Here is a 27,919-nt window from a genome sequence, read left to right on the forward strand (position 1 = left end):
GTGGACTTCTTAGTTGTGGCATTTGGAATCTAGTTCCCTGAACAGGGATCAAACCCTGGCCCCCTGCACTGGGATTGCAGAGTCTTACTCACTGGACCACCAGGGAAGTCCCTTAATTTCCTTTAAGTAGGAGACATCAGTATGAACTCATATTCAGTTTAATAGGTAAATTGAGATCAATAGATGATAGATAGATAGATAGATAGATATAGATAGATAATTTGTAATTATGTTAGTATGCACGGGTCATTATACATACATATATTACCTGAAGCGGTGTCCTGAGAGTGCCTAGAAGCAGTGACAGCTCCAATAGCAGTGAGCATACCCTCATCCAGATTTTGGTTTCTAAATACCATTTTTCAATGCAAAGAACCAGGGCTCCTCAGGGACATGGCTGATACTAGGACTGGGGCAGGCAAAGTATAAACTGAGTCTGGAACATCTTATGGTGCCAAAACCTAAGGAAGTGCTCCAAAAGCAAAAGGATGGGGGCCTGTCAAAGGGACACAGAAGTTAATCTGAAAGAGCTCCCAATGGCCAAAGCTGGAAAACTTTGAGCAATGAAATAAATAACATAGCATTGGATTATAACCAAGAGTATAAAATAAATAACACATGAACCCATACTGATATAAATAAATGATCAAATAAATAAATAAATAACAGATCTTCCTTATAAAGAATTCTAAATAAAATACGTAAATACTTCCCTCTCTAGGAGGTAGAGTTTGATCCTCCCCTTCTTGAGTGTAGGATTGACTTAGTAACTTGCTTCCAAAGAACGGAGTATGGAAAGGAAAAATTGAGACTTTCCAGTGGAAAGATCTGGCAGACACCGATTGAACAAAATGATCAAGATTAACAATACCAATAATGTTCGGAGGATGTCAGGTACCCCTGATATGATGCTGTGAGAAGGGTACTTCACCTCTGTGTGTTCTCCCAAAAGCCTATGTTACCAGTATAATCATGAGAAAATAGCAGACACAACTAAATTGAGGGCCATTCTATGAAATGCCTGACCAGAGCTTCTTACAACTGTCATGAAAAACAAGGAAAATGTGAGAAACTGAAGAAACTAAGGACACGTGATGACTAAATGCCATCTGAGATCCTGAATGGGAGCTTGGAAGAGAAAACGTATGTTAGTGGAAACGCTGCTGAAATCCCAATGAAGTCTGGAGTTTAGCTAACAGTCATGTCATTAGTAGTTAATTTCCTAATTCTCACCATTGTACCATGGTTATGTAAGATCTTAATATTAAGGGAAACTGCGTGAGAGGTATATGGGAACTCTCTGTACCGTCTCTGCAATTACCCTATAAATCTAAAATTATTCCAAAATAATAAGTTCTTATTAAAAGAAAAAGAAAGTGTAATTTACTGCAAGGGTTAGATATAATAAGATTGAGTTAATCTGGGCGTATGTGAGTTATCAAGGCTCATCAAAGGGTAATGAAGCAACAATATCCATAAATGAATATATTTTCCAAACGTGCTGAGGTCAGCACTTAGCCATGACTCCCAGGGAATGTTCTAAGAACCAGAATATGGCAAATCTTTCCTTTACAAGGATAAATCCTTTAAAAGGATTAAAGGATAAAGTTCTCTGTTAAGTCATCTGATTGTTGTTGTTTTAAGTTGAACTGACTATGAAAAATCTATGTGAGTTAATGCTGTAAAAACAAAGGCAGTGTTTTGTGGCTGTTTGGCAAAGCATAGCCATTCGAGGGTTTGCTGGCCATTCTCAACTTCCTGCATGACACTGGAATTCATAGATAGCAATTTCATGATAGGTTATCTAAGAAAAATTAGGATATCTATATCACAGAGAAAAACTATGCTTTTCCACTCAACATTGAGACAATTGCCGGAAACATAAAATCAACCTGAGAATCCAATAAAGTAATAAACCCTACCACTTACCAGGCTTTCTAGTCATGTGTTGTGGGAGACGTAAAGACATAAAAATCATCGTTTCTGACTGTAGGAGTCTATAATCTAGCTGGGATTTGGAATTCCCTGGTGGTCCAGTGGTTAGGACTCTGTGCTTCCACTGCAAGGGGCACGGGTTTGATCCTGGTCTGGGAACTAAGATCCTGCAAGCCGCATAGTGTGGCCAAAAATAAAATAAAAACCATGTATATATATATATATATATATATATATATATATATATATATATATATATGGTGGGACTCAAATAAGAAAGCCCTACCAGTGGAACTTCAGATAGTGACATAAATAGGATACCAGAACAATTGGCATAAAGCAGAACAGGACTATTACTCAATGGCTGGGGGGTTTTCTCTGAAGTGGCCAGGCTGGAGCACAACCTTGACCAATGAATAGACTCAAGCAGATAGAAGGGAGACTTGCATGTCACAAACATGAAGGCAGTAGTGCCAAGGGCACTCTCAGTAGGCAGTCAGTACATGGCTTTGCTGGAGCCAGGGGTTCATGAGGCAAGAGATAGAAGTTGGAAAGGTGGGCTGGGATGTCTGTATTATCCTGGACAAGGGACATGAACCTGGATTCCCTATCTAGTAAATGTGGAGTCACCAAAGGCCTTGAGGAAAGGAATACATGGTTATGGGATGTTTGGGGGAAGACGAAAGTCATTTTGTCATAGCACATCGAGAGATGGGAGGAGAAACATTTGGGAGGTGGGGGCTTTGGGTGTAACCTGGTAAGGCATATCTTATGGGGTTTTTTTAATATTTAAAAAACATATATTTATTTACTTTTGGCTGCATCAGGTGTTAGTTGCAGCACGCGGGCTCTTCTTTGCAGCGCGTGGGCTTATTTGCCCTGCGGCATATGGGATCCCAGTTCTCCAACCGGGGATCAAACCCACGGCCCCTGCGTTGGAAGGTGGATTCTTAACTACTGGACCACCAGGGAAGTCCCCAGGCATATCTTATGTTGTGAGTGGTCTTCAGAACTCTAGAGCCTGGCTTCTCTCTTTCACATCTCAAGTGGGGGGTGACACCCACACCCCATGTCTTGAATGTTCTTGCCCTTGCATCGTTAGTCTCTCCAGACATCAAGTATGCTCTAGAGACAGACTAAAAGTATTTCTCATAGGACAAGATTTACAAACTACCCAACAGAATTTTCCCAACTTCATTTACTGACCTACTGCCATCAGTTTTCCTTCTAAATGCAGGCCATGGGCAAGATAATATGCTTCTAAATGAAGGCACAGGATTCTACCCCTGAGCCTCCTCTCTGGTTAAATACAATACTCAGTTTATAAAACAATTACAGTGGATGTTCCACTAGCAAGTCATGGTGAGAACAGAGCACCTAATTTCTCCCTAAAGTGTTGGGCAACACTGCAACTTCATCTTCCACCTAAGTAAGATACCTTGGAGACATTTCTGATTTTTTAAAATGTATTTATTTATTTATTTGGCTGCATTGGGTCTTCGTTGCTGCACGCGGGCTTTTTCTAGTTGCGGCAAGCAGGGGCTAATCTTTATTGCAGTGCACAGGCCTCTTATTGAGGTAGGTTCTCGCTGCATAGCACTGGTTCTAGGTGCGCGGGCTTCAGTAGTTGTGGCATGCAGGCTCAGTAGTTGTGGCTCGCAGGCTCTAGAGCGCAAGCTCAATAGTTGTGGCACACAGGCTTAGTTGCTCTGCGGCATGTGGGATCTTCCCGGACCAGGGCTCGAACCCATGTTCCCTGCATTGGCAGGCGGATTCTTAACCACCGCGCCACCAGGGAAGTCCATTTCTGATTTTTTGAATAAGGTCTTCAGTTAATAGTAATGTACTGATGTTAAATTCCTGGTTCTGATAACTATACCATGATTATGTAAGATGTTAACAGTAGGGGAACCTGGGTGAGAAGTATATGGAAACTCTGTATACTACTTCTGCAAGTTTTCTATAAATTTAATGCTAATTCAAAATGTAAAAAAAAGTTTTAAAGTAGGAGAGCCACATGGATGTGATGATGTATTGAATGTAGGGTAGAAGAGAGGTAGTCAAGAGTGACTCAAAGTTTCTTTCCTGAGCAAATGAAATCAGTATCTCTGGTGGGTAGGACCTACCCACTGGCATTTATATTTTTGATTAGCTCCTTTAAACTTAGTACACGCTTGTGCAGTGGTTTGTTCTTTGGTTTTGGCCACAATGCTCGGCTTGTGGGATCTTAGTTCCCTGACCAGGGATCGAACCCATGCCCCCTGCAGTGGAAGCACGGAGTCTTAACCACTGGACCACCAGGGAAGTCCCCGTGCAGTAGTTATTTTTTATCAATAGATTTCCATTTTACAGATGAGGAAACTGAAGATACTAGAGGTTAAATGACTGGGTGGTCCACAGTCAAACAGCCAGTAAAATGGCACTATGATTTGCATCATCTGATCCCAAATTCATTCTCCAACTGGTGAGTGAAAATCCAAGCAGAGAGTAAGGAACATTAGAGAAAAGACATTCTTCACTCTGGCAGCATGCACCCCTGGGAATTTAATACCATCAACTGGAATCAATCAGGGTCTTGGCAGCTTGACCACATCTGCGTGGTGTGGCCTGCCGCTGTGCCCCTCCCTGGCTGAGGAAGTTCGCAGGCACAGCAGAAGGGCTCCAGCCTCACTCAGAGCAGCAGAGCATGGTGTGAGCACATCTTCACTAACCCCCTGTGGTTGCCGTTCACTCTGTGTGAAGTTTGCTACTTCCTCTCGGTCCCTTGCCCACAGTTTCCTACCCTTTTCCCCCAGAGTCTAGCTTTCTTCCTACCTCCTTCCCAAACCATTTTGCCCTATATCTTCACGTCTTTTAAAGTGGAGTCCCTACAAAGTATATACACCTTCCCCATGCTAGATTACAGCTTATTTCATCATACTGATGTATTATTATGCTACTAAGTCTTCCCCTTCCACATCAGCAGGGGGAGGAAAGAGCAAAGAGTCGGAGGAGCATCACTAACAAGGTCTTAAGAGGGCCGGTGTCAGCATAGCCCACTCTATCACTTAGCAAAGCAAACAACGCTTGCTGGATTCTAGGCACCGGCGGCAGGCAGAGAAAAAAGATGACTGTTGCCCGCAGGAGCTCAGAAACTGCCAAAAGAGCAAACTGATGTAGAGATTATCAAAGTGAAGAGTGATACAAGTCTGGAAGTGAGCATGGGTGTCCTGGGAGGACAGAGGAAAGGGGCAAACACAGGTGGGGGAATTTCTGGGTTGAATGCTGAAAACTGGCCAAGAGGTTACCAGGGCGTCTGCAACGCCCAGGGTCTGCCTCATTCACAGAGAACCAGGAAGGCCCCGCTGCCTGAAGGCTGTGTGAGCTGGGCGGTAATGCTGGAAAGGTGACAGGGCCAGGTCTAGAAGAATAATTTCAGCAGGAGAACTTGCAGAGCTTTAGGTAGGAGAGGGACAACACAGGTGTAAGTTTTAGAAAGTACATCTGGCCACTGCACGGAGGTGGCACGCACAAAGTGCAGACAGTGGTCTTAAAAAGCTTTAGCGATCCTCCTGCGGTGGTCCTGGGAGGGGACCCAAGGGCCTGACACAGGGGGTGGTGTGGCTGGGATTTGAGAGAGAGGACACAGAAATCTGTAGGACCCGGCAGCTGAGTAAATGTGAGGAGGTGATGGAATGGCTGTGACCTTCATCAACATGGGGAACCCATAAGAGGAAGCATGTTTAAGGCAAAGATAAATATTTCAGTTTGAGACCTGTTGACTGGTTGCGTTTAAACTGTGTGTGGGGCATGGAAGTAGAATATCCAGTTGGCAGTTGGATGTTTGGGGCTTTAAGAGAGAAAACCAGAGTAACAGACTATAAAGACCCAGGAAGGTGTAATCGGCTGGTCCCCCAGAGTTGTCTCCTTCCCTCACTTCTTCTGGCCGTTTGACCTTCCCACTGACCTTTGCTGGCCAACCTCCTGCACTCCTTAAGCTCCTCTCCTACTTTGCTTCTTAGCATTTACAACTATCTAACGTTTTTGTATATTTCCCTTAAGTTTTTCAATCGTCTTCTAGCGTGTAAACTCCACGAGGAGCAGGGATTGTTTTTGCCAACGTCCAGCCCCCATCGTCACTGCTGTATTCTCAGCCCCTAGGACAATGCCTGGCACTAGTTAGGTGCTCAATGAACATTTATTGATTGAAAACATGATGGAAAAACAATAACCGAAAGTTTTATGTCTTCTGGTTTCCTCAACTGAGATTTGGGGTGTTGCCTGGCTGGCCTCCTCGGCTTGTTTCCAAAAGAGGATGCTAGACCGAGACCTGTGAACAATGGTGCATCGCTCGCAGAGATCACTAACGCCCCTGGGTTCATTCCCTGAGGCTCTAAACTTTTCCGAGATGCCCCCGGGGCGGCGGGGCAGCCCCAGCCAGCGTTCGCATCCCTACCCATCATACTTCCGAAGAGGCCCCACCACTCCGGACCCGCCCACCAGGCCCCACCCACTCAGCACAGACCACGCCCCTCCGACGCCCTTAAGATGGCCCCTCCTCTGTTGGCCCCAGCCCCTCCTGCCTAGCCCCCGGTTTTGTCCCTGCAACGGAGGGTACCCACGTCGTCTTTGCCCCGCCCACTCTACCGCCTCTCCTCTTCGGCCCCGCCCCTGAGTTCGGCCCCGCGCCTGGTTCAGGCCCCGCCTCCTCTGGCCCCGCCCCTCGGCCCCGCCCTGGGCTCGGCGCTCCGCGTCCCGCGCCTGCAGCAGCCTCGGCGCCTGAAGGCCGGGAGGAGCGCGGCGCGGGGCCCTCCAGACACAAAGAGCGGCTGCAGGACGCTGGTGGAAGAAGAGCGCCCGCCCTCTCCCTTGGCCTGTACGCGCGCAGGCGGAACCGGAGACGCCCCCACGCCCAGGTGAGCCGGCCGCGGGGCGTGATCGTGCATCAGGGGGCGCACAAGGGTGGGTTGGTAGGGACCAAGTGCCAGGGGCCCGCGCCTCGCTCCGCCTCCGGGCCTGGGGGCCCCTCGGGAAGTCCGGCGGGACCCCGCTTCTCCTGAGACCCTGGAGCGTGGGGCGGGTCCGGTAGAGCCAGGCCCTCCGGCGGGCCGCGTCTAGTTTGGCGCTCCGGGACCTTGGCTCAGGTGGCCGGCGGGCGATCGGCTGGGGTCGCGGGGCTGCCGGGCCCGTCCTCTGGGCGGCTGCTGGCGTCCAGTTGCTGCACGGGATGAGCTCTGAATAACATCCCCCCACTATGCCGAAGCTGTAGGACCTACCTGCTTGTTTTGGTGTATCAGGAGTTTGCACATGGAAAAATTGTTAGAAATAGGGACTCACGCTCTGGGGCGGAAAAGTCTGCTGCGAGTTTTGTCTGTCGTGAGTTGTTTGCAGAACCGCAGCTTTCCTCCCGCCAGTGCACTTAGTCGCAGAACCCATAAATCGTGCTGATTACTGGGAGCTCCGCGTAGGGAGCTCCGTGTATTTGCACAGGATGGAAGTGAAGAAGGTCGCTGGGTTCCCTTCTGCAACTGGAGACAGGCCACGCTGTGGAACAGGGAGGGGTCGGGGCAAGAACTGTGGAGCTGGAGCGCCGGGAGGGTCGAGTGACGCTCGCGCTCCCACCGCCAACACCGTCGATAGGACGGAGCGACTCTTGAGTGACGGTGAGCTGCTCCTTAGAGGCAGCTGCTGTGATTTCCACGTTTTCCACATCGGACTTAGGATACTTTTAAAGGCAGAAAATTAAAAAAAAACAAAAAGATAGTTAAAACTGGTCGGTTAAACAGAAGGCTAAGTCAGCAGCCTCTCAGTTTTATGAACCGATTGCAGGAGTAAGTGTATATTAAAAAAAGCTAAGGCAGTTAGGGAAGCGGCTACCACCGCGCTGTCCCTTTTCTGTTTGATTTACACATCATCCATAGTGGTTTAAGCTATTACAGATTGAACTGGTCTATATGGCAAATAACAAATATACAGCTCAGGTTCAATAAAAAATAGAGGATAATCGTCTTTGCAGAATGGTAAAATAACAAGCCCTCTCCAAAGAACCTGAACTTCAGATAACGTTACATCATCAAATTAGAAAGAGAACATTTTATGGAAAAGTTAGGGTTTTAACATTTTTTCAATTGAGGAGTTTATGTTTTTATTTTTTATTTTGGCCGTGCCGCGGGGCTTGTCGGGTTCTTAGTTCCCTGACCAGGGATCGAACATGTGCCCCCTGCAATGGAAGCGCAGAGTCCTAACCACTGGACCGCCAGGGAGTTCCCTTCAACTGAGGAGTTTATATAAACTTTGATGGAAAGCTGTTTTTCTCTAGCTCATGTTTACCCCAGACATTGCGGTTTGCAGGGCTGCTCGGAGGTGGGCGAGCTGTGCCGTTGCTGATACCATGCTGTGAATCCTTTAACATTAGTGGGTCTTGGGTTCTGTGTCCTTAGCCCTTGTGAACATCTGGTGGTAGGAAATAGAGTAACAAAAGAGTTGCAAAGTTCTAACTGTAAGTATTCAGGGCGTTCAGATCCTGCCCCTTTATTATGAGTAGCTTTAGGTGCTGGTTACTGGATAGTTTGTTTCGTGTTTTTTTGGAAGATGACACACATGGCGTTTGGGACTTGGGGCATGTGAGAGAGCCCTCTGACCACATTCTTTTCACCTTGGACACTTAGCTTTGGATCTTGCCACAAACAGGCGGTTGCTAAACATCTCTCTCCTTCCCTGACTCAAGACAGATCTAGAAGAAACAGTGTCTGGTGTGGCCTTGAAGTGGACGTTTCAGAGGGGGAGTCAGGGCTGTGGTGTGGCTCCTGACTGGAAGGAGTAGTGCCTTCCGGCCTGGAAGGGTGTTTCCAGTGCTGTGGCCACTTTGCTCTCCGATTCCGTGGTCATTCCCTAAAAAGTTGAGTAGCAGTGGCTGTAACTGGACTTTAGATTTGGGCTTAGCTTAGTCCTTGGCTTCAAGTACGAATTAGGAATTCAGGCTCAAGGCCAGCAGTTTGGTTAATTACAAGCAGGAGGCCAAAACTTTGGGTCATACCCTACCTGGAGCTATTTGGAGGGAGGTGACAGCAGAAGGCTTTCCTTCCCCCATCCTTGAGGTAACCTTGAGCCCCTGGTGAAACCTCTCTACCAAAGGATCCTGACTGTCGCCATCTTTTGGTTTGTGAACCGTGGGACAAAGGAGTCCTTTTGAGCATTCTGTGTTTTTAACCTCTTGGTGGAAGTTGGAGTTTGCATCTGCTGCTGGTGGGTGCACTTTTCTGTCTCTCTCGACCCTGGATTGTCCTTCCTTAGACTTCAAGGGATGATGCCTTCTCATTTCTCAAGACTGGTGCATAGTCTGAAATGAACCAAAGCCCTGAAGGTGCTGGCACATACCAGCTTTTGTGTGTTGACAGTTATTTTGTATTTCATGAGAGGAAACTGGCAAATCCTTGTGATGTGACACATGCTCTTATAACCCAGTTACCTTGTTTGGGGATCTGCTTTGCTTAATAAGTTAAGATTTTGGTATGTTGGAGTTTCTCAAAATGGTCATCATTTACTGTGATTGTTAAAGATCTGAAGGGAAATCAGTCTTCACAATCTCTAGGTTTTTAAGTTTCCAGTGAAGAATTTTACATTTGTAGGTATACGCCAGTTATGTTTTTAGCTGCCTGTGATAGACAGCCTGACTCAGTCTTGGCTTAAACAAATAGAGGTTCCAAGAGGAAAGTACAGGCTTCAGGCTGGGTTGTTCCAGTGGCTGAAGCAGCCTCTGGGGCCAGGTTGCCCCTGTTCCTCACAGTGTCATGTTGGTGGTGGCTGTCTCACTCACATCAGGAGGGAGAGGGAGTTTGGCCTCCATGGCTCGCTTTAAGAATGAGGAGTGGGGACTTCCCTGGTGGTCCAATGGGTAAGACTCTGCGCTTCCAATGCAGGGGGCCCGGGTTCGATCCCTGGTCGGGGAACTAGATCCTGCATGTATGCTGCAACTAAGAGTCCACATGCCGCAATGAAGATCCCGTATGCCACAACTAAAATCCGGCGCAGCCTAAATAAATAAATAAAAAAAAGAATGAGGAGTAAAACGCCTGTTGGCCTCTGGGCCATTTGAACCGGTCACTGGCTGGGAGAGGACCCCCTCCCCCATCTGCGTCAGGTCCCCCCACTTCCCTGCCGCTACTCCCTGGAAGCGGGGAGTGTGGGGACTGCGGGGGGCAGGCTTTGGGTGCCTGGTCACTGGAGGGCTTGTGTGGCTCGCCTCACAGGTGGCATGTCCCCAGTACCTGAGCTCGTGCACTGGCCAAGCTACTGTCGGAAATGGAGCCCCGGTCTCTTGATCTGTGTTTAAATTTTGGCTGAGCACACTGTGTGCTAGGCTCTGTTCTCAGTGCTTTGGGTAAATTCCTTTGGGAGGTGCTCACAGCAAGCAGTCGGCTGAGCTGGGGCGTGCTGTCATCCCCATCTCGAAGACTGTACCTCACTGCCTCAGTGACAGAATCATTTCTTTACATTAGAAAGAAAATGAGGAGTTTTCAGTGTTGGTACAAACCTGTGACTCGCATGGTCTATCTAGACACGTGAAGTGCAGGGCAAGAGAGGAACCGTCCACCCAAATTCCGCCTGTGGGCAAGAGTGTGGATGGCTCAATAAGTTGGGCTTTGCCTCCTGTGGGCCTTGTGGCTGTGTGTGCCCTCGAAAGTAACAACAACAACTAACAATAACAACAAAAGAGTCTGATGCTGGGGTCGGGCTGAGCCTCTGCCAGCCCCCCCGCGGAAGGCAGTGGACTGGTCCTGCCAGGGCAGATCCGTCGGAGCACGGTTCACACAGGGCCGTGGGGTGGCTCTCAGGGTCACAAGACGGCATGAACATAAGAGCCAACATCAAGTAATGTAATGAAACATTCACTGACTTGGAGTTTAGTTTCAGGGCACAGGAATTTTGTAAATGGTTGTAAATTCTTTCAAAACCAACAAGGCAGTCTGCTCAGTGGAGAGTTTGACGAGCAGGCTGTCACACCCCAGGGAGAGCTCACCGGATCTAGAGTATGTCCACCTGCCCTGCACTCGGGTGGTCCGAGGAGGGAGGTGCTGGCACTGTCCGTCCACGTGGCCTCCTGGCTTCCGGCTGCCTTCATGGAAGTGGACAAAACCAGGCGAAAGTGGGCAGAATCATCAGTTGTGCAGCTGGGGAGGGACGACCGAGCTTTGGACAGACGAGACTCTTCCCCTCACACTGGGGAATGTGTGACCCCGTGATAACAGGGAGGGCGGTGCCTTCTGTCCTAGAGGGGTGTTTCCTCTGTGCTGACGGCGGTCCCACTGGTTAGCTCCCTCTGCCCAGGTGACCGGTTCTGTGGTCTGGCTCCAGTGAAGTCACCGCTCTCCGAGGATCTGGACGAAGAAAGGGACAGGGCGAGTTTGCCCCCTGACTGGGCCAGAAACATGAATGCCCAATTTCTAAACCTCATAATCTACATTAACGGCCCGTTCTCGCTGCTGGTAGCACTCCTCAGAAAACCTCTTCAGATAGGATGTTTGCAGGGTCCAGTGTAATTCAGACTTAGCCGGCCCTGCTCTGTAGCAAAGGAGTTAAAAAAATAGCTGATAGTTCATGCAGCAATGTGGCTTTAAAATTAAGCAGTTCTTGATACATTTTTAATTCTTTTTGAATTTTCATTATTCCAAATTGTACAAATAAGATAAGATTTTGACTGCCCTGCTGTGGACGCCCCTTAACTAAGCAATCAACGTTAAGGTCCCAGTCAACCTCCTGATAAGAGGTACAGAGAGGGCTTCCCTAGTGGCGCAGTGGTTGAGAGTCCGCCTGCAGATGCAGGGGATGCGGGTTCGTGCCCCCATCCGGGAAGATCTCACATGCCGCGGAGCGGCTGGGCCCGTGAGCCATGGCCGCTGAGCCTGCGTGTCCGGAGCCTGTGCTCCGCAATGGGAGGGGCCACACAGTGAGAGGCCCGCGTACAGCAAAAAAAAAAAAAAAAAAAGAGGTACAGAGAAGGACACCACCTTGCCTGGGGTATTCCCGCCGTAACCTGAATCTCATTGTGCAGAGACCTGAGACAAACTACATTTGAGCCACATTCTATAAAGTAAGTGGCCTCTGCACTCTTCAAAACTTTCATGGTTTCAGGGTCAAGAAACACAAAGAAAGACTGAAGAACTCTTCCAATTGAAAAAGTGCTAAAGGGATCTGACAACCGTATACAGTGCTTTTTTTTTCTTTTTTTTGGCTGAACCGTGCGGCATGTGGGATCTTTGTTCCCCCATCAGGGATTGAACCCACACCCCCTGAATTGGAAGCACGGAGTCGTAACCACTGGACCGCCAAGGAAGTCCTGTATACAGCGCTTCACCATAGACTGGATTGGGGGGGTGGAGTGACTATAAAGGACATTATTGGGACAGTGGACAAAATGTGAGTGTAAAGGTAGATTGGCCAATAGTATGTTAGCAATGTCACATTTCCCGAGTTTGATCATCATGCTGACTGTGTCCTTGAGTTTGTAAATACATATGGAAGTCTTTAGGGAGAAGAGGGCACAAAGTCTGAAACTCAATGGGGGAAGGGGAGAGAGGGTGGGAAAGAAAATGATCACATGGACATGATAAATGGGACAAAGTGAAAACAATTAATTGGTGAAGCTAGCTGGGTAAAGAGTATTGGAGAATTCTTTGTACTGTTCTTGCAACTTCTCTATACGTTTGAAATGATACCAGAATAAAAAGTTACAAAGACAAGTGTCCACCCTGGATTCACTGCAGTCTAAATACTTTCCACCAATAAAAATTTGTGGTATTTCATCTTTTCTTTTGTTTTTTTTTTTAAAGTCTTTATTGAATCTGTTACAATATTGCCTCTGTTTTATGTTTTGGTCTCCTGGTCAGGATGCATGTGAGATCTTAGCTCCCCGACCAGGGATTGAACCCACACCCCCTACATTGGAAGGCGAAGTTTTAACCACTGCACCACCAGCGAAGTCCCATATTTCATCTTTTCTAAGATGCATTTTTTTCATCTTATAACATCTCTGAATTTGGAGTGCATCTTACAATCAATGCTTTCTTAGAATTCATTGTGTCAGGTTTTGACATCAGTTTTTCTTTCTCAGTGATTTGTCTTAGAATCAGTGGCATCGTGGATTTGATGAAATATGGTATTCTCTCTGGTTTTGTCTGAGAAGTGGGAAAAAGAAGACAGTGCTTCGAGTAGCTTCATGTGTAAAGTTTTTTCAGTCTCTCAGCTCGCGTCTTTGTTCCAGGCCAGATATCTGGCTACATTTGCTCATTTCCACCTCTGTGCCTGCTAGATATTTCAAACTCAACACATTCCAGGCTGGATTTCTGTCTTCACCTCCACCACCCCAAACTGCTCTTCCTCTGGGTTCCCTATCTCAGGGAGTGTAAACCTGATTTTTAACCCAGAGTTGGCTCCAGAACGGCCCCATGGGAGGAGCACAGGGACCTGTCAGTGCTTATGGAGATGGGGTGTGTGTGTCCCAGTCTCACCTGGAACAGAGGCTGCTTTTTTTTTTTTTTTCTTTTTTGGCTGTGTGTGGGCTTTCTCTAGTTGCATTGAGTGGGGGCTACTCTTCGTTGCGGTGCCCGGGCTTCTTATTGCTGTGGCTTCTCTCGTTGCAGAGCACGGGCTCTAGGCGCACGGGCTTCAGTAGTTGTGGCACGTGGGCTCTAGAGCACAGGCCCAGTAGTTGTGGCACACGGGCTTAGTTGCTCCATGGCATGTGGGATCTTTCTGGACCAGGGATTGAACCCGTGTCCCCTGAATTGACAGGTGGATTCTTCACCACTGCGCCACCAGGGAAGTCCTAGACTGCCAATTTCTTGAAGTGTCTTTGGGCTCCAAACGTCTGTGCCTCATTTTCCCCATTTGTCAAATGAGGATATTTTTCCCAAGTCTGTCAAGATAATGTACAAGGCAAGTTAAGTTACCGTAAAACCCTGAAATTCTGTGACTTAAAATATGAGAGCATTTTAGGAAGACTTTAAATTAGAATCAGTCAAGTGGCCAGTTCCCCCTAGGTAGACCCTGCTCCGAGCTCCTGCAAGTGTATGGCCGACCCTGCTGCTCACTGACTCCTAGCAATTCCTCCCAGGTTTCTTTCCGGTACCGTGTTCAGTTCATGGGTGAGTCAGGTGGGGCTGGTTGTACTCCGGATGCTGACAGGCTCCATCAGGAGCAGGTGCGTTTTATAAACTGGCCGTGCCTGGTGCTTCTGGGTTCATCTCCACGCCAGGGCCACTGTGAGTATGGTTGGAACTACTGTAGCACCACATTGTCTCACTAGTTCTTGAACCCCTGTGTGTCAGATGTGGGAATGGCTCCATCTGAGTCTTTGTAGCGCCATTTGACTTGGAAAACTTTGAATCAGCCCAGGATGGTAACATTTTCCTTTATTTTGTTTGGCATAGCAACTGCAGTAGCAAAATACTGTGATTTCCCCGTGGCCTAGTTTCTCCACTACCACGTTTCATTTGCATTTTGGGTGATTACTTCTTGGTGATTCTGAATCTGCTTTGGGGACCACTGAGTTGTTGGTGTTGACAGTGACCTTCACAGCAGGCTCATTCTTTAGAAGGAGAAACCCAGGGTGTTCAGGCCACTGCTGGATTCTGTGGACTTTTAAATATGTGTAGAGAACAAACAAGATCAACAGTTTTGTGTGATGTGCCTTTAGGCTCCTAACTTCATGGCTGGAATTTAAGATAAGAAAGGTAGGATAACGGTGAGCAGGGGGTAATTTGTGTGCAGGGTTTTCTGAATTGATTTTGCGGGACGTGTTACTTTATTCTCTTGTTTTCTTTATTATCAACACAACACCAGAAAGGTTCTGGCACAGAGAAAGTTTCCTAACAGATGAATAGAAATGGACTTGGGGCACAGAATGTTTGGTTGAAGTACTGCTTTTTAATTTGGGAGATTATCCAAATTAATGTTCTCTCCTTATAGTTAGGTTTCCTAATACAAACTTCTTGCATAACATTAGGACTTTTAGTTTGGTTTAGAGCTAGAAGAGACATTTTCCTATCCTGGGTTTCAGATTCCTGCACTTACTCATGGAAAAACTTTTTTTTTTTTTTTACTATTCAAAACTGCTTTGTGGCTTTACATGTTATTAGTAGGCATGAGGTAGTATGTTAAGGTTGGTAGCTCTAACTGTGTGGTTAGACCTCAGTGTGTGTTCACTTACTAGCTCTGTGACTTTGGGCAAATTACCTAACCTCTCTGCACCTCATTTTCTTTGCTTTTAATAGAAGGTTGATAATAGTGCCTCCCTCACAAAGCTAAATTCCTCAGTGTTTAGGAATGTGCCCATTACGGGATGAGTGCTTAAGAAATACTAGTTTTATATTGTCACAAGATTATTTAGCAAAAGCTAGCATCCTATGGAGGTGTCAAAGGTCGAGACATATATCCAGTGGTTCTGACTGTCCACAGAAAGTAGACTCCAGGGCTTGCACAGCTGGGAGTGGGGCATTGAGAAAAACTCCTAGAACCCTTTTAATTTTTCTCTCTCAACGTTTAAGGTCACTTGACTGAAATAAAAATAAATTGCAACAATTATCCCACAAAAAGAAACTACTCAGAATGGCGAACAAAATATACAAACATTTCAAAAATTGATAAACACGGGTAACTTAAAGGAAAAGAATATATTCACCAAGACGTTATCATTACCCGGCAGGTTCTGTCCTCATTTCCTCCAGTGTGGATGAATGTATTGTGTGGAGCTGAAATGTGTGCTAGACGTCTGTTTTTTTCTGCTAATTTCTGTAGTGTTTTATTTTTAATCTATTTTGGCTGCCCCAGTCTTAGTTGCGCGGCACACAGGATCTTCGTTGCGGCCTGTGGGATCTTTAGTTGCAGCATGTGGGATCTTTAGTTTCAGCGTGTGGACTCAGTTGCGGTATGCATGCAGGATCTAGTTCCCTGACCAGGGATCTAACCCAGGCCACCTGCGTTGGGAGCGTGGAGTGTTACCCACTGGGCCTCCAGGGAAGTCCCTGTAGTTTTGTAAAAGATGAGCTTTGTGTGTTCATGCAGTTTGCAAGTCTGTCCATTTTCACTGCTGTTGAAAACATTCACCTGGTGTGCTGAGCTATTCCCTCTGGTTAGGCTTCTTGTTTTTCTGAGGCATTAGGGACTTTCAGATAGCATTCAATGAAAAATTTCAGGCTTCCTATTTTCTCTCTCTTTGGACGTGAAAGCACACCCCTTGCTTCTTTCCTTCCAGCCCCGCCACTGCTCCTGTATGTGGCTGGTGGGATGAGTGTGCAGTGGGGTCTCTGACCAGAACATCCTCAACGGCTCCTCCCTGCAGGGGTGTGGGAGAGTCAGAGCCCTTGACCCCACAGGGCCGGGCAGGTGGAGTCAGCTCACGTGCACCCTGTGGTGGAAACCTCTTGCTTGTGTTGTTTTTAATTTGGTTTCTTAGTGATTAGCAAGATTGTGCCTATTAAATGTTTGCTTATTTTTGATAAAGAAAAGCAAGGTCATGCCTTTAGGACTCAGCCTGTGTTCTTGGGTATCTTGACAGCATTGTTCTCGCAGGTGTGGGACCCTGAAGCCAGCAGGTGCCCCTTGCACTGACCTTCTGGTCTGTTCTCTGACTAATGCGTGAACAAGGAGCCTTCACAGTAACATCCACTCACCTCAAAGTTTGGATCTCAAATATTTTGGAAAAGAAAAGTTAGTGTTTATGTGAATTCTCTTCTGGAATTTCTAGCTGCGATAGAGAATCAAATGCTCCAGCTGGCTTGCTGATAAAGCTCTAGATGGTTCTGTGACCACTAATAACATTTCTCTAATGATAAGGGTCATGGGGCTCACAGCCTTGGCTGTGAGTTGTCCATCCCATTTGGGAAAGTCTCTGCTCTGCCCGCCTTCCTGCTGGCTCCAGTGCGCCCTCGCCTCTCACTTCAAGCAGAGAAATGTAGGTTACTCGTTTGTCTCTCAGAATGCATCTGTACCCACATCTCTCCTCCACAGTGGCCTCCAGGGAGAAGGTGACCTGACCACCTCCATTTACTGGGGCTGGTCCTGTTCCCAGGGTTTGAGACTGGGTGAGGGATGAGAGGGAATTGCAGCTTCACATTCCACACCTTTGCTGCTCAAACGGGAGTGAAGTTGAAACCCGCTGGGAAGTTAATAACAGACCCTCAGAGGAAAACGGAAGTGATTTTGTTTGGTCAAGCTAGCTATACGTGCCTTAGCGTTTGTAAGCCTGCAGCAGGATAATTTATTGAAATTCAGTATGTGTTTTAGGGACTTCCCTGGCGGTCCAGTGGTTAAGACTCCACACTTCTGCTGCAGGGGGCGTGGGTTCGATCCCTGGTGGTCAGGGAACTAAGATCCTGCATGCCGTGTGGCCAAAACAAACAAAAAACCCACAATATGTGTTTTATCTGTTTTTCCCATTCCAAGATGGTACCAGACCTTGGTGTTCCCTTGCCTCCAGGGTTCTTATGTTACAACGCTGAACGCAGAAGTTTCTGGAAAATGACCTCTCTCTCCCTTTAAAAAAATAATTGCTTACACAAAAATTGACTTATATGTGCATGCGTGTGTATAGTTCTAAGAGTTTTAACACGTGCAGATTTGTGTAGCTGTCACCACTATGAGAACACAACAGTTGCATCACCCAAAACACGTGCTGCCCTTGGGTAGTCCTAACCCTGCCCGTGTTTGCTGACCCCATAGTCTTGCCTTTTCCAAAATGTCACATAAATGAAATCTTACAGCACGTGGCCTTTCTAAGCTGGCTGTTTCTCTCAGCGTCGGTGTGGCTGCACGGATGCTTGTCCTTTCACTGAGAGCAGCGTTCAGGTGAGGGTTACCACACCCGGTCCATCCATTCACCCGATGGAGGACGTTAGGATAGTCTCCACTTTTTGACAGTTATGAATGCAACTATTATAAACATTTGCATTTGTAAACATTTCGTTTTCCTAGGGTAAATACTGAGGTATGGGATTGCTGGGTCCCATGGTAAATCTTTGTTTAATTTCATAAGAAACTGCTTTCCCAGAGTGGCTACAAATTTTGCATTTTCAGCACCAATGTGTGAGTTTCATTTGCTGTCCTTGCCAGCTCTGGGTATTGGAATTTCTTAAACATTTTAATTTTAGCCATTCTAATAGGTGTGTGTGGTGGTATCTCATGGTAGTTTAATTTGAATTTCCCTATTGGGGAAAGATGTTGAGCATCTTTTCTTTTCTGTTTTTTAAAAATTTTTTTTGCTGCACCTTGTGGTGCAGATCCCCCACATGTGGGGTCTTAGTTCCCCAACCAGGGATCGAACCTATGCCCCCTGTAGTGGAAGCAAGGAGTCTTAACCATTGGACCGCCAGGGAAGTCCCTTGAGCATCTTTTCACGTGCTTATCTGCCATCCATGTATCTTCTTTGGAAGTGTGTCCATTCCAGTGCCTTGCAAGTTTTTCTTAAGGGTTGTATTCTAAATGTTCAGTTTTAATAGGTTTTTTTTTTTTCTGACCTTGCTGTGCGGCTTGCAGGATCTTAGTTCCTCACCAGGGATCGAACTTGGCAGTGAAAGCGCCAAGTTCTAACCACTGGACTGCCCGGTAATTCCCCTTAATAGTTCTTTTTATATTATTTATGCTAGTCCTTTGTTGAATATGTAATTTGCAGAGATTTTCTCCCAGTCTGTGGCTTGCCTTTTCATTTTCTGAGCAGTACCTTTAACATCAAAAAGTTTTAATTTTGCTGAAATCCAATTTATCGATGTCTTAAATGGATTTTACTTTTTGTGTCCTTTTTAAGAACTCATCTAACTCCAAGTGATAAAGATTTCCTCCCAAGTTTTCTTCTGAAAGTGTTGTACTATTATGTTTTATGTATAGATTAATTATAAACTTTGAGTTAATTTTTGTATAAGGTGTGAGGTTTTCATTGTTTCTTTTTCCTGCATGTGGATATTCCATTGTTCCAACAGAGTTTGCTGCAAACACTATTCTTACTCTATCAAATATATATATATATATATATATATATATATATTTGTTTTTAGGTTTCTTTTTTTTTTTTTTTAGGGTACGCGGGCCTCTCACTGTTGTGGCCTCTCCCGTTGCGGAGCACAGGCTCCGAATGCGCAGGCTCAGCGGCCATGGCTCATGGGCCCAGCTGCTCCGCGGCATGTGGGATCTTCCCGGACCGGGGCACGAACCCACATCCCCTGCATCGGCAGGCGGACTCACAACCACTGCGCCACCAGGGAAGCCCCTGTAATGTCCCTCTTTATCCCTGATAATTTTCCATGTTCTGAGTCTGCTTTGTCTGAGACCCACATAGATACTCCAGCTTTCTTTTGATTAGTGTTAGCATGGTAAATCTTTCTCTATCCCTTTACTTTTTTTTTAAAATAAATTTATTTTTTTTAATTTATTTTTGGCTGTGCTGGGTCTTTGTTGCTGCTCACGGGCTTTCTATAGTTGCGGAGAGCGGGGGCCACTCTTTGTGGCGGTGCACAGTCTTCTCACTGTGGTGGCTTCTCTTGTGGAGCATGGGCTCTAGGTGCTTGGGTTTCAGTAGTTGTGGCACACGGGCTCAGTAGTTGTGGTGCATGGGCTTAGTTGCACCGCAGCATGTGGGATCTTTCCGGACCAGGGATCGAACCCATGTCCCCTGCATTGGCAGGTGGATTCTTAACCACTTTGCTACCAGGGAAGTCCCTATCCCTTTACTTTCAATCTATGTGTGTCTTTATATTTAAAATGGGTTTCTTGTAGACTGCATATGGTTGGGTCTTGTTTTTTTATCCACTCTAACAGGCTCTGTCTTCTTTTTAAATTTTATTTATTTATTTATTTATTTTTGGCTGCGTTGGGTCTTCGTTGCTGCATGCAGGCTTTCTCTAGTTGTGGCGAACAGGGGCTACTCTTTGTTGCAGTGTGCGGGGTTCTCATTGTGGTGGCTTCTCTTGTTGCGGAGCATGGGCTCCAGGAACACAGGCTTCAGTAGTTGTGGCGTGCGGGCTCAGTAGTTGTGACTCGCAGGCTCTAGAGCGCAGGCTCAGTAGTTGTGGCACACGGGCTTACTTGCTCCACAGCATGTGGGATCTTCCCAGACCAAGGCTCCAGCCCGTGTCTCCTGCATTGGCAGGCAGATTCTTAACCACTGCGCCACCAGGGAAGCCCCCAGGCTCTGTCTTTTGATTGGTGTTTTCAGACCATTCACACTGAAAGTGATTATTGATATAGTTGGATTAATATCTACTATATTTGTAACTGTTTTCCATTCATTGCACTATTCTTTGTTTCCTTTTTAAAATATATTCCCCTTTTTTCCTGTCTTCTCTGGCTTTAATTGAGCATTTTATATGATTTCATTTTCTCTCTTCTCTTAGCATATCAATTCTTCTTTTGAAAAAGAATTTTAATGGTTGCCCTGGAGTTTGTAATATACATCTGCAACTAATCTATGTCCGCTTTTTTTTTATAATTATTTACTTATTTATTTGGCTGCGTTGGGTCTTAGTTGGGGCACGCAGGATTGTCATTGCCGCATGCGAGCTCTTCTTTGTGGCACGTGGTTGCGGCATGCAGGATCTTTAGTTGCAGCCTGTGGGATCTTTAGTTATGACATTTGAATTCTTAGTTGCAGCATGTGGGATCTAGTTCCCTGACCAGAGATCGAACCTGGGCCCCCTGCATTGGGAGCACAGAGTCTTAGCCACTGGACTACCAGGGAAGTCCCTATGTACCCTTTCAAATAACTCTGTACCACTTTACAGATAGTGCAGGTACCTCATAACAGAGTATTCCCGAGTCCTCCTTCCCGTTCCTCATAACATTGCAGTCATTCATTCCACGTATCCATAAGCTATGATTACCCAGCACATTGTTGCTATTTTTATTTTGAACAGTTATCTATTAAGTCAATAAGAAAAATGAGCGAATTCCCTGGCAGCCTGGCGGTTAGGACTCCGTGCTTTCACTGCCGAGGGTGCAGGTTCAATCCCTGGTTGGGGAGCTAAGATCCCACAAGCCATGCAGTGTGGCCAAAAAAAGAAAAAGAAAAAGAAAAGTGAAACACTTTATTTCACCTTCATTTATTCTTTCTCTTATGCTTTCCCTTTTTAAATGTTGATCTGAGTTTCTGACCTATATATATTTTCCTTTTCTTGGAAGAACTTTTAACGGTTTTTGCAAGGCAGGTCTCCTGGCAATGCATTCCTTCAGTTTTTGTTTGTCTGAGAAAGTCTTTATTTCTTCTTCACTTTTGAAGGATAATTTCTCTGGATATACAACTATAGGTTGGTGGTTTATTCGTTCAATGCTTCAGATGTGTTACTCCATTCTCTTGCTCATGACTTCTGAGAAGTCTGATGTAATTCTTTACTCCTCTACAGGTGAGATTTTTTTTCCCCTCTGGCTTCTTTGAGGATTTGTCTTTGGTTTTCTGCAGTTTGAATATGATATGCCTAGGTGTAGTTTTTTGGATATTTATCCTTGTTGGTGTTCTCCAAACTTCCAGGATGTGTACTTTGGGATCTATCATTAATTTTGGAAAATCCTCAGCCATTATTACTTCAAATGTCTCTTCTGCTCATTTCTGTGTTTCTTCTCCTTCTCATTGTTTAAAAAAATATATTTTTATTTTTTTATAAATTTATTTGTTTATTTATTTATTTATTTTTGGCTGCATTGGGTCTTTGTTGCTGCACATGGGCTTCCTCTAGTTGCGGTGAGCGGGGGCTACTCTTCCGTTGTGGTGTGCAGGCTTCTCATTGCAGTGGCTTCTCTTGTTGTGGAGCATGGGCTCTAGGCATGCGGGCTTCAGTAATTGTGGCATGTGGGCTCAGTAGTTGTGGCTCACGGGCTCTAGAGCGCAGGCTCAGTAGTTGTGGCGCACAGGCTTAGTTGCTCCATGGCATGTGGGTTCTTCCCAGACCAGGGCTTGAACCCGTGTCCCCTGCTTTGGCAGGCAGATTCTTAACCATTGCGCCTCCAGGGAAGCCCCTATTTTTATTCTTATTTTTTATTCCTTGGCTGTGCTGCACAGCATGTAGGATCTTACTTCCCCGACCAGGGATTGAACCCATGCCCCCTGCAGTGGAAGTGTGGAGTCTTAACCACTGGACCGCCAGGGAAGTCCCTTCTCATATTTTAATTATGCATATGTTACACCTTTTGTAATTGTCTCACAGTTCTTGCATATTCTGTTCCTTTTTTTCCCCCCTCCATTATTTTTTATCTTTGTTTTTCAGTTTGAGAAGTTTCTAGTGACGTAAATTAAAGCTCAGTGATTTTTCCTCAGCCATGTCCAGTCTGCTGATGAGCCTATCAAAGGCATTCTTTATTTCTGTTACTGTCTTTTTGATTTCTAGCATTTCCTTTTGATTCTTACTTAGAATTTCCATCTCTCTGCTTATATTATCCATCTGTTTTTGTAGGTTGTCCACTTTTTTTTCCATTACAGGTCCTAGCATAGTAATCATAGTTAAACTCCCAGTCTGATAATTGCAAAATCTTTGCCATATCTGAGTCAGGTTCTCATGCCTGCTTTATCTCCTCAAATTCTGCTTTTTCTTGCCTTTAGCTCACCTTGTAACTATTTGTTGAAAACTGGACTTGACATATCGGATAATAGGAACTGAAATAAGTAGATGTGTAGTGTGAGGTTTTATGTTTTTCTGGCTAGGAATCCTAACTCCTACTGTGTTTGACGTTTGCTGAAGTGGTAGAGGCTTCAGATTCTTCAAGTGTCCTTTGTTGTCTCCCTACTGTCTATAGGTTTCCCCAGAAACTCTATCTGAAATGGAATCTGTGTCTTGCAGCTCTCTTGGTGTAATGAACTGCTTTTCTACTGGAGCCCTGTGCATGTGGTGGTGAGTTGCTAGGCGAGGAAAGCATTCTGTAATCCTGTGAGTCAGACTGTTTTTGTGGGCCTGAGGTCCTGGACTGTGCCCTTCAGAAGTTTCTTAGTTTTTCCTTTTTTTTCTTTTCTTTTTTTTTTTTTTTGTTGTTTTTCCTCCCTGTTGTAAGACAGAGAGGCTAGAAGACGCTCCAGTTATCAAGTTGCCCTTCCCCACAGGTCTGATAAGACTCTGATAAAATAGTTTTCTTTTGAGGCAAGGCATTTGCTATGGGTGGTTTTTCAAAATGGTTACTTTTTTCTGGGTGCATTTCAAAACTGTAAGTTTTCCTCTCCTCCCTGTCCAAATCATGAGAGATTTTTTTTTTCTCCAGTCTTTACCATGAAGACCTGGTGGGGATCCTGGAAGTAAAACTCATGAATGTGTGTCATCTCTTCTCCCTTCCCCCAGCCCAGGAGTTTTAAACTCCTTCTCTCTATCTCCAGCCTCCAGTTGTCACCTACTGTTTATGTGTTTATGTGTTGCTGGCTCCAGAGAGTTTTGCCCCAGGAAAGCGGTGGAACTGAAAAAGAAGTTTGTTCTGTCCATTTTTGCTTCATGTATTTTGTTGGTCTATTTTTGGGTTTATCTACATTTAGGATTATTATGTCTTCTTGGTGAGTGGACATTTTGAAGTCATTTAATGCCCCTCTATATCTCTGGTAATTTCCTTGCTCCAAAGTCTACTTCTGGTGTTAATATAGCCACTTCACGTAAAGAAATGTTATTTGTATGGCTTATTTTACCCATCCTTCTACTAAAAAATGAGGTAGATTTCTTGTTGGGAACATGTATTTGGGTCTCATAGTCCCTCTCTTTTAGTCACTATGTTTAGACCATTTACATTTAATGTAACCATTAATATGTTTGGATATAGGTCTATCGTTTTATTATTTGTTTTCTGTTTGTCCCCGGTGTGTGTGTATGTATGCTTTTTGAGGTACAGTTGACATATAACTGTCCTCTATATTTTTATTTCTCTCTTTTCCTTTCCTGGATTACTTGAATGTTTCTTAGTATTCCTTCTTTTTTTATTATTTCATTTTTTTCTTTCAGTTTTATTGAGATATATTTGACATACAAAACTGTGTAAGTTTAAGATGTACAGAATGATTTGACTTACATACATCATGAAATAGTTACCAAAATAAGTTTAGTGAACACCTATCATTTCATATAGATACAAAATAAAAGAAAATGAAAAAATAATATTTTTTCCTTGTGATAAGAACTGTTAGGATTTACTCTCTTAACAATTTTCATATATAACATACAGCAGTGGGGCTTCCCTGGTGGTGCAGTGGTTAAGAATCCGCCTGCCAATGCAGGGGACACAGGTTCGAGCCCTGGTTTGGGAAGATCCCACATGCCGCAGAGCAACTAAGCCCATGTGCCACAACTACTGAGCCTGCGCTCTAGAGCCCGCGAGCCACGACTACTGAAGCCCACATGCTGCAACTACTGAAGCCCACATGCTGCAACTACTGAAGCCCGTGCACCTAGAACCTGTACTCCACAAGAGAAGCTCCTGCACCGCATCAGAGTAGCCCCCGCTTGCCACAACTAGAGAAAGCCCGTGTGCAGCAAATGACCCAACACAGCCAAAAATAAATAAAATTTAAAAATATTAAAAAAAAAACATACAGCAGTGTTTAATTGTGTTTATCATGTTGTACATTACATCCCTAGTATTTATTTATCTTATAACTGGAAGTTTGTACCTTTTGACCACCTTCATCCAATTCCCCCTCCCCACACCCCTCCAATAATCACAAATCTGATATCTTTTTCTATGAGCTTGTTTGTTTGTTTTTGAAGTATAATTGACCTACAACACTATGTTAGTTCCTGGTGTACAACATAGTGATTTGATATTTCTGTACATTTCAAAATGATCACCGTAAGTCTAGTTACCATCTGTCACCATAAAAGATATTTCATTATTATTGACTATATTCCCCTACATTATTATTGACTATATTCTTAGTGTCCCATTTTAATCACTCTTGAAGTTTTTTTGTTTTTTTGTTTTTTTTTTTTTTACTCTTGAAGTTTTTAACCATGTATCTTTGTATAGTGGTTGCTCTAGAGATTACAGGACTCATATTTAGCTTGTCTCTGCCTACTTGAAAATAAGATTGTGCCACTTCAAGGGGAACATAGAAACCACACCACCACTTTGTGTTACATCTTCATGCATCATAAACTGCTTCAGTGTTAGAAGTTTCGCTTTTTGCTGTCATCCATCCATCCATCACATGTACATACAAAAAAGTCTCATATTTACATAGTTATTTGCCATTTCTATTGCTCCTCCATTATTCCTGAAATTTCAGTTTTCCCTCTGGTATTATTTCCTTCCCATCTGAAGACTTTTCTTTAACGTTTCTTTCAGAGCAGGTCTGCTAGAGAGCTCTCCTCTCCCCTTAGTGCGGATGGTGCAGAAGGTAAGGATTCAGCTTAGTGCTGGTGATCGGTGAGTCTCCAGGGTGCTCAACCACTGCTAAATTGTCTTGTGTAAACATCATGGTTAGTGTACTGGAACTGCCTGGTGTCGGCCGCACAACCTAAGTGCCACGCAGCAGACAGCTGCTCTGTCCTGCGCCAGCCAGGCAGAGGTAGCAGAGCCTGGATGAGTGCCGTCTGATATCCCCCTTTGCTCCTCCTGACTCAGTGAGCCCCTGTCTTCTTGGAATTGGTGCCCCCCTTCTCCCAAGACAGAGCAAAGCCCAGCCATCAGCCATATGCTTCCATGGTCGCCTGGTGACATGGGAGCACTGCCTGCCAGCTTTTCCAAAACCATCAGATATTCCTCTTTGAGAGTATGTAAATAAACAGGTTTTTTTATACCCTCATTAAAGGAATTTCAGGTTTCAGAAGAAGGCAGGGGAGTACTCAGGGGTTCAGGGACCTCCTGAAATCATTTGAGGCCAACCTGGCTGGTTGTGAAGCATATGTATGCAGACCAGGGGAGGGAACCTTCAGGTGTGCAGAAAGGCCACCTTACGGGGAGGCCTTCCCAGTCCACCCATTTAAAACTGTGAGCCAACTTCCCCACCCGCTCCTGCTTTGTTTCTCTTGTACCACTTAGCACCATCTAAGATAGATTTGCTTATTTGCCGGGTCGAGAGTGTTTGTCTTTTTCGTTAGTTGCAGTGTCCCAAGTGCCTAGAATGGCCCACGCTCAGTAAATATTTCTTCTTTTTCTTTTTCTTTTCTGGCCTCGCCGTGCAGCTTGTGGGACCCTGGTTCCCTGATCAGGGGTTGAACCCAGGCCCTGAGCAGTGAAAGCACGGAGTCCTAAGCCCTGGACTGCCAGGGAATTCCCTCAGTAAATATTTCTTGAATGACAGAATACAGTTTTGCAACTTGCTTTTCTTTCTTCCTTTTTAAAAATAAGCTGTCCCTGGCATCCTCCCATGGTGTACATAGCCCCAACGGGTACCTCCTCTTTAATGTCCTCCCTGCTGTCCTAGCCCGGTCCCACAGATGCAGAGCAACTTGTATTACCTGCAAGTGGTTTGAGGGAGAGGACATGCCCTGGGGCCCTTGATCCTTAGGATGGAGGAGCGTGAGCCCCCACTGTGGCCTCGTCCGTGTGATGGAGGCTCTCTGGTGTGCAGATGCTCCGGACACGGGGCTGCCTTTTCAGGCCATATGCAGGTCGTTACATGATAATCACTTATGTTGAAGGCAGTTGTACGGGTCTCTTGAGGCAGAACCTGGCGGGTAACCACTGAAAAGCAACAGTGTTATGGAACCTAAGACTCTGGAGAACATCACAAGGCGTTGGCGGTGAAACAACCTCCTGGGAAAAGCAGGAGACTCCAGCTTGTGCCTCGACTCTGCTGCTTGCTGTTAGGAAATGAACAAATGCCTTCCAGGGGTTCGCTGCCGTGTGATGAAATGGGGATACAGGCCAGGTCCATTTTTTGCTGCGTGGTGTTGGCAGCACTCAAAAACCACCCGCCTGGATACCCCCTACCTCTGACTGACCGCTGTGATTTGCCCTCAGCACATTTCTGAAGGGAAGCAGGGCTTCTTATCAAAACCACCTGGGTTCTGTGGAGTAGAGAATTTATAAGTCTAAGAGGAGGGCTTCCCTGGTGGCGCAGTGGTTGAGAGTCTGCCTGCCGATGCAGGGGACACGGGTTCGTGCCCCGGTCCGGGAAGATCCCACATGCTGCGGAGCGGCTAGACCCGTGAGCCATGGCCGCTGAGCCTGTGCGTCTGGAGCCTGTGCTCCACAACGGGAGAGGCCACAACAGTGAGAGGCCTGCGTACCGCAAAAGAAAAAAAAAAAAGTCTAAGAGGAAAGAATAAGGAGACTGTGCCTTGGGGGAAATGGAATGGTTTTGAATGAATCTTCGTGTTTGGAAAAGGATGTTAAGAAGGAAGAAGGCATCAGTGCAAATTACCTTGGTCAGCTTCTTTACGAAGACTTAAAGAAAGATTTCAGACCGCTGAAAGATCCTTATACTTTCTGAGGAGACAAAAAATTATTATGAAATGAATGCTTAACCACTGCTCACTGTACTCAGCATATTTATTTTATGTACGTATGTATGTAGTTTTGGCTACATTGGGTCTTTGTTGCGGTGTGTGGGCCTCTCATTGTGGTGGCTTCTCTTGTTGCAGAGCACAGGCTCTAGGCGCGAGGGCTTCAGTAGTTGTGGGACATGGGCTCAGTAGTTGTGGCTCACGGGCTCTAGAGTGCAGGCTCAGTAGTTGTGGCGCACAGGCTTAGGTGCTCCGTGGCATGTGGGATCTTCCCAGACCAGGGCTCGAACCCGTGTCCCCTGCATTGGCAGGCGGATTCTTAACCACTGCACCACCAGGGAGGTCCCAGCATATTTATTTTTAGGCAAGGTAGTCGATGGTGTTGTGTAGATCATCTGTATCATTACTGATTTTTTTGGCGGGGGGAGGGGTGGGGAATCTAGTTCTATCACCTGCTGGGAAACTGGAGTTAAAATTTCCAACTATAATTGTGGACTTGTCTGTTTCTATCTTTGGTTCTTTCATTTTTTGCTTTGTTTATTTTGAGACTCTATTGTTAAGCATGTGGATATATATGACGTGCCTTCCTGCTGAATTATCACTATGAAGAGTCT

General features: G+C 45.6%; 1 protein-coding gene across 9 annotated transcripts in view; it reads left to right on the forward strand.

Moving 5' to 3' along the window:
• NINL (ninein like) overlaps positions 1-27,919 on the forward strand; it is a 125,769-nt gene that overhangs the window by 11,700 nt on the left and 86,150 nt on the right. The window contains exon 1 of one of the 9 annotated variants that reach the window (XM_032606940.1): positions 6,678-6,830. The exons of 7 other annotated variants lie outside the window; for them this stretch is intronic. The gene's annotated coding sequence lies outside the window, so the exon portion shown is untranslated. Of the gene's footprint in view, positions 1-6,677; positions 6,831-25,232; positions 25,253-27,919 lie in introns of those variants that run through there. One more of the 9 variants, XM_032606941.1, reaches the window with a different exon arrangement.

The sequence above is a fragment of the Phocoena sinus genome, chromosome 15, assembly GCF_008692025.1.
Source record: "Phocoena sinus isolate mPhoSin1 chromosome 15, mPhoSin1.pri, whole genome shotgun sequence".
In the NCBI taxonomy this organism is placed as follows: domain Eukaryota; kingdom Metazoa; phylum Chordata; class Mammalia; order Artiodactyla; family Phocoenidae; genus Phocoena; species Phocoena sinus.